General features: G+C 46.1%; 1 long non-coding RNA gene across 1 annotated transcript in view; it reads right to left on the bottom strand.

Annotated features, from left to right (window-relative positions):
- Nucleotides 1–1,427: 1,427 nt before the first annotated feature.
- The window catches only part of LOC108300999, an 18,183-nt gene continuing 13,747 nt past the window's right edge, over nt 1,428–5,863 (bottom strand). The window contains exons 3-4 of the long non-coding RNA XR_001823687.2: nt 5,674–5,677; nt 1,428–1,437 (exon numbers count right to left, since the gene is read on the bottom strand). This is a non-coding gene — a long non-coding RNA (uncharacterized LOC108300999). The remainder of the gene's footprint in view (nt 1,438–5,673; nt 5,678–5,863) is intronic.

Raw genomic sequence — 5,863 nt, 5'->3', positions numbered from 1 at the left:
CTCGGCTCACCGCAACCTCTGCCTCCTGGGTTCAGGCAATTCTCCTGCCTCAGCCTCCTTAGTAGCTGGGATTACAGGCACGTGCCACCATGCCCAGCTAATTTTTTGTATTTTTTTAGTAGAGACGGGGTTTCATCATGTTGACCAGGATGGTCTCAATCTCTTGACCTCGTGATCCACCCCCCTCGGCCTCCCAAAGTGCTGGGATTACAGGCTTGGCCACCGTGCCCAGCCGATAATTTTTTACTTTTTTTAGAGATGGGGGTGGGAGGGAGTTCTCTCCATGTTGCCTAGGCTGGTCTTGAACTCCTGGCCTTAAGTGATCCTCCTGCCTTGGCCTCCCACAGTGTTGAAATTACAGGCTGAGCAACTGGGCACAGTGGCTCACGCCTGTAATCCCAGCACTTTGGGAGGCCAAGGAGGGTGGATCACCTGAGGTCAGGAGTTCAAGACCAACCTGGCCAACATGGTGAGACCCATCACTACTAAAAATACAAAAAATTAGCTGGGCATGATGGCGGGTGCCTGTAATCCCAGCTACTCAGGAGGCTGAGGCAGGAGAATTGCTTGAAGCTGGGAGGTGGAGGTTTGTAGTGAGCCGAGATCGCGCCATTCCACTACAGCCTGGGCGACAAGAGAAAAACTCCATCTCAAAAAAATACAAAATTACAAAAAATTGCCAGGTATGGTGACATGCACCTGTGGTCTCAGCTACTCAGGAGGCTGAGGCATGAGAATCACTTGAACCCAGGAGGCAGAAGCTGCAGTGAGACGAGACTGCACCACTGCACTCCAGCCTGGGTGACAGGGCAAGACTCTGCCTCAAAAGAGAGAAGAAAATAGATCTGAAGCCAATTTGTCAAAATGCTAACTTTTGCTGTATCTGAGTTGTAGGTTCCTAAGCATTTGCCATGATATTCTCATTATTTCTTTGGCTATTTATAATATTTCATAAATTAAAAATAAAGGAAGGAGATGTGATATTTTTTCTAAAGCAGCACTTCTCAAACTTTCATGTACAATGAATCCCTTGGAGATTTTGTTAAAATGCAGATGCTTCCCGGGCGCGGTGGCTCAAGCCTGTAATCCCAGCACTTTGGGAGGCCGAGGCGGGTGGATCACGAGGTCAAGAGATCGAGACCATCCTGGTCAACATGGTGAAACCCCGTCTCTACTAAAACTACAAAAAATCAGCTGGGCATGGTGGCGTGTGCCTGTAATCCCAGCTACTCAGGAGGCTGAGGCAGGAGAATTGCCTGAACCCAGGAGGCGGAGGTTGCGGTGAGCCGAGATCGCGCTATTGCACTCCAGCCTGGGTAACAAGAGCGAAACTCCGTCTCAAAAAAAATAAAAATAAAAAAAATTAAAAAATAAATAAATAAATAAAATGCAGATGCTGAGTCAGTGGCCTGGGGTGCGGCCTGAGAATCTACACTCCTCACAAGCTCCTATGTTGGGATGCAGCTGGTTCCAGGGCTCCATTTGAAGAGGCAGCCTTCCAGACAACTCAGCCTCATGGCTCCTGAGATGAAGTGAAGGGCCCAGCCCAGAGGACCCGGCGTGAAGGTTCACAGTGTTGGAGGCTGCAGATGCTGACAGTGCCTACGGCTTTCCTGCCTATTTTAGGGCATGGTAGAAGCTTGGTGTGTCCTAAAAACCGTCTTTCAAGAGTCTCTCCTCAGCTGCTGCTAGTGGTATTTTTTTTTTTAATTCTCTATCCTATTTAACCTTCTCACTGATGACCTTTTTATGCATAATTTTTTTTTTTTTTTTTTGAGACAGAGTCTCGCTTTGTCTCCACGGCTGGAGTGCAGTGGTGCGAAACCTGCTCACTGCAACCTCTGCCTCTCAGGTTCGAACGATATTCCTGCCTCAGCCTCCCCAGTAGCTGGGATTATAGGCACGTGCCATTGCACCCAGCTAATTTTTGTATTTTTAGTAGAGACGGGGTTTCATCATGTTGGCCAGACTGGTTATGCATAGCTTTTTATCACAGATGTTTGGTTTTGGTTTGAATCTTTTCAAGCTTTGTAAACCCTTGGTTCATTATGCTTCTCCCTTGATTACTCATTTTAAAACTCTTGATCTGACATTGGGGAACTTTAAGCTATAATCTTGTCTTGATTTTTTCTTTTTCTCTTGCCTTCTATGCTTTCCATTTTATTTTTATTTATTAATTTTTTTGAGACAGAGTCCCACTCTGTCACCTAGGCTCGAGTGCAGTGGCATGATCTTGGCTCACTGCAACCTTCGACTCCCAGGTTCAAGCGATTCTCTTGCCTCAACCTCCTGAGTAGCTGGGATTACAGGCAACTGCCACAATGCCTGGCTAATTTTTTTGTATTTTTAGTAGAGACATGATTTCTCCATGTTGGTCAGGCTAGTCTCAAACTCCTGACCTCAGGTGATACACCCACCTCAGCCTCCCAAAGTGCTGGGATTACAGGTGTGAGCCACTGTGCCTGGCCTATTTCTTTATGTATTTACTGAGACAGGGTCTTACTCTGGAGTGCTGGAGTGTGGTGGCATGATCAGGGCTCACTGCAGCCTTGACCTCCAGGGCTCAAGGGATCCTTTCACCTCAGCCTCCCTAGTAGCTGCGGCAATATATATATATTTTTAAATAGAGATAAGAGTCCTGCTATGTTGCCCAGGCTGATCTTGAACTCCTCAGCTCAAGTGATATTCCTGCCTTGGCCTCTCACAGTGCTGGGGTTACAGGTGTGAGCCACCATGGCCGGCTGCTCCTGCCTTTTAGGTTTTGACTCATTTCTCTTCCTCTGGGGAACTTGGGGCAGGATCATGGCAGGGCCTGGCATGAACCCTTGATGGCACAGCATTGTGGTAAGGGGCATGGGTACCAGAGTTCAAGTGGAGAGAATACCCCTTATGAACTGGGTGTCCTTGGCCAGCACTTCACCTCTGTGTGCCTCAATGGCCCTCTATCGAGGATAACAGTAGATCTATCTCACAGGTTATTATGAAGTAAAACTTGTAGAATGGAGCTTGGCACAGAGTAAGCTCTCAATGCCACCTCTTTATCACCCAACCTTGGCACTACATTAGGAACACGTGTAGATGGTTAAAAACTGCACTGCAGGTCACTTCCCTCAGAACCTCTGGAGTGGGAGCCAGGCTTCCATGTTGTTGTTTTGAGATGGAGTCTTACCCTGTTGCCTACACTGGAGTTCAGTGGCAAGATCTCGGCTCACTGCAACCTCTACCTCCCAGGTTCAAACGATTTTCCTGCCTCAGCTTCCCGAGTACTTGGGATTATAGGTTCATGCCACCACACCCAGCTAATTTTTTGTATTTTTATTAGAAACGGGGTTTCACCATGTTGGCCAGGCTGGTCTTGAACTCTTGACCTCGTGATTCACCTGTCTCAGCCTCCCAAAGTGCTGGGATTACAGGCTACCATGCCCAGCTCTTTTTTTTTTTTTTTTCAAGCCCCTTAGGTAATTTCATTGTGTGGACTGGGCTGAAAACTGCCTGAGGCTGCAGTCTCTCAAGGGCTAGTTTACACAGTACATGTTTTATTTATTTATATATACTCTACTTATTTATTTATTTAGACAGAGTTTCCCTCTTGTCATCCAGGCTGGAGTGCAATGGCGAAATCTCAGCTCACTGCAGCCTCCCCCTCTCGGGTTCAAGAGATTCTTCTGCCTCAGCCTCTCAAGTAGCTGGGATTACAGGCATGTGCCACCACACCGGGCTAATTTTGTATTTTTAGTAGAGATGGGGCTTCACTATGTTGGTCAGGCTTATCTCAAACTCTTGACCTCAGGTGATCCACCTGCCTCGGCTTCCCAAAGTGCTGGGATTACAGGCATGAGCCACCATGCCTGGCCACACACAGATAAATGTAAATGTTCCCTACAAGTCTTTGTTGGGTCCTTTTGGAAGCAACACCCTCCCCCGCCACCCCACAAAGGACAGTTTTCTTTTTTTTGAGGAGGGGGTAGAGCAGAGTTTTCTTGTATGTGTCAGAACCTTCCCTCTTTTCCCCCACCCCGCAGCGAACCCCACGCAAGTTCAGAAGAATACTTTCAGGAACTCTGATCAGATAGAGGAAAAGTACATTGACTCAACCTACCTCCTTCCTCACTCCCTTCTTGGAGGAGGCCCCTTCCCAGAAGACCTTCCTGGAAAAATCTTTCTTAATGTCTCTAAGGAACTATGCTCTCCAGGGAATGCAACAACAAAGTAAGAATTCATCTACTACCAAAGACTGAATATGGTATGCAGTATAAAATTATTTAAAAGAAGGCAGGAGGTCAGGCTTGGTGGCTCACACCTATAATCCCAGCACTTTGGGAGGCTGAGGTGGGCAGTTCATGAGGGCAGGAGTTTTTTTTTTTGTTTTTTGGGGTTTTCTTGAGATGGAGTCTTGATCTGTCGCCCAGGCTGGAGTGCAGTGGCATGATCTTGGATCACTGCAACCTCCACCTCCCGGGTTCAAGCAATTCTCTTGCCTCAGCCTCCCGAGCAGCTGGGACCACAGGCGCACGCCACCATGACCAGCTAATTTTTTGTATTTTTAGCAGAGTTGGGATTTCATCATATTTGCCAGGCTGTCTCGAACTCCTGACCTCATGATCCACCCTCCTTGGCCTCCCAAAGTGCTGGGATTACAGGCTTGAGCCACCGTGCCCGGCTTGATTTTAACTCTTATAGTAGGATGGTGTATACACTGTTTGCATGCTTCTTCTCATGTGACAGTATGTATCTTGGGAATCTTTCCATATTTCTATCTTAAACATTTCCATGTTTAAAAAAATAAGTGCATATTTTTGTTTGTCTGAAACAGAGTCACTCTGTCTCCTAGGCTGGGGTGCAGTGGTGCAATCTCAGCTCACTGCAACCTCTACCTCCTGGGTTCAAGCAATTCTCCTGCCTCAGCCTCCCTAGTAGCTGGGATTATAGGCACACACAACCACACCTGTCTATTTTTTGTATTTTTAGTAGAGATGGGGTTTCACCCTGTTGGCCAGGCTGGTCTCAGACTCCTGTCCTCAAGTAATCCGACCCCCTCAATGAATCTTCTTTAAATGCAGATCTTTTCACTAATTTCATTCAGGAGACAGTAAGCTCTTTGATCTTCGTATTTCTTTATCTCAGGATAATTTTATTCTCTTGTAGTTTCAATTATTAGGTCTAATCCTTTTTGATCTGATCTCGGCCTGAGAAACATGGATTATATGCATGTTAGCATATCAGTTAGGGATTTCAAGGAACATAAGTTTTCTGAAATTCATGTTTCAGAAAACTCAGACACCAGTGGCTTAAAATAGGTGTTTATTTTGCTCACATAATGAAATGTCTAGGGATGGGCGGTTGCGGATCGTGGTTCACTGGATTAAGGATGTTGGAGCCTAAACCCCCAATTCCCTCCGCTTTTTCATCATCGTCAAAATGTGGCCTCTCTAACACTAGCCTCACCTCTAACAAAACCAAAATAATGTCAAGAAAAGAAAAGGGAGAGCGGATATTTCCACTGTGTCTCTGACCCAGCTTTATGTTCTCTGCCCGCGATGATCCTCTTCATCTGTTACTCCGTTCTTTTTTGTTGCATTCCAGGCAAATGTCTTTAAAGGTCATCCTCCAAAATGGATTTTAATGCATTCCTGAATTTTAGTTTTCCTGCAATCCTTTTTGATCTCATTCAACTTTCCTCTAACTTATTCTGCTGTCCTGTAATCTCAGTCACTTCTTGGTGTGTGACTTTCTGCTTGCTTTTAAAAGGAGTCAGAGTTTTTCCTCAACTATCAAGTGTGCCGTAATACTTTGGGAATGCTTGCTCGACCTGTTATTTTCCCTCTTCTCTAAAAATAAGCTCCCTGGGTTTGGGAAAATTTTT

This window comes from Cebus imitator, unplaced genomic scaffold (assembly GCF_001604975.1).
Source record: "Cebus imitator isolate Cc_AM_T3 unplaced genomic scaffold, Cebus_imitator-1.0 Scaffold31, whole genome shotgun sequence".
NCBI classification, from domain to species: domain Eukaryota; kingdom Metazoa; phylum Chordata; class Mammalia; order Primates; family Cebidae; genus Cebus; species Cebus imitator.
This window is presented reverse-complemented; position numbering and strand designations above follow the sequence as displayed.